The sequence below is a fragment of the Ctenocephalides felis genome, unplaced genomic scaffold (assembly GCF_003426905.1).
Source record: "Ctenocephalides felis isolate EL2017-DRISC unplaced genomic scaffold, ASM342690v1 CF-g0.4_SCAFFOLD_03571, whole genome shotgun sequence".
NCBI classification, from domain to species: Eukaryota; Metazoa; Arthropoda; class Insecta; order Siphonaptera; family Pulicidae; genus Ctenocephalides; species Ctenocephalides felis.
Genome location: NW_020539725.1, coordinates 62,626,197 through 62,626,901, shown reverse-complemented (window position 1 = coordinate 62,626,901; position 705 = coordinate 62,626,197).

Sequence of the window (705 nt, the reverse complement as noted above, 5' to 3'; positions counted from 1 at the left end):
TTTATTTTCTGCACTCTTTGCTCCGTATCTCCGAAACGGCTGGACCTGCCTTTGCCAAAAACTAATCAGCTCTTTTCCCTATCAATAGGAATCGAATGTTTTTTTGAACCATTCAAATCTGTTGATCCGTACGCCCGAAAACGTGGGCGAAAATTTGTATCCATACATACATACATACACCACACACACACACATACACCACACACCACACACACATCCATTTTTCTGAGGTATGCCAAAACGTTCAGAAACCTTCAAAACGTCGAGAAATGTAAAAATTTTCAATTCCGATTTTCGGCCCATTACAATAACTTACCCTACGGGAAGTTGAAAAAAAATAGTTGCCCTAATTTACACAAAATTGGAAAAGTGCTCTCATAGTCACAGTCTAAACGCATTTGCAAATAATGCTGTGCGACATTTTCACTTATACTGTCTTAACTTGGCGGCATTTTTACATTTTTCAATAGTTTTCACATATTTAATAAAAAACCCTTAAGAGCCACAATCTAAACGCACTTGTATATATATTTGTACCAGGTTGTCACTTAGATTGTGCTTAGCCAGGGTAATTTTTTTTTAAATTTTCACCCAAAATTACATTTCTATAATTTGCATAAAATTGAAGAAGTACTCCCGTACTCCCGTACATTCTAATAGCATTTGCAAATAATTTTGTAAGAAGTTTTAAAATCACATTCTAAA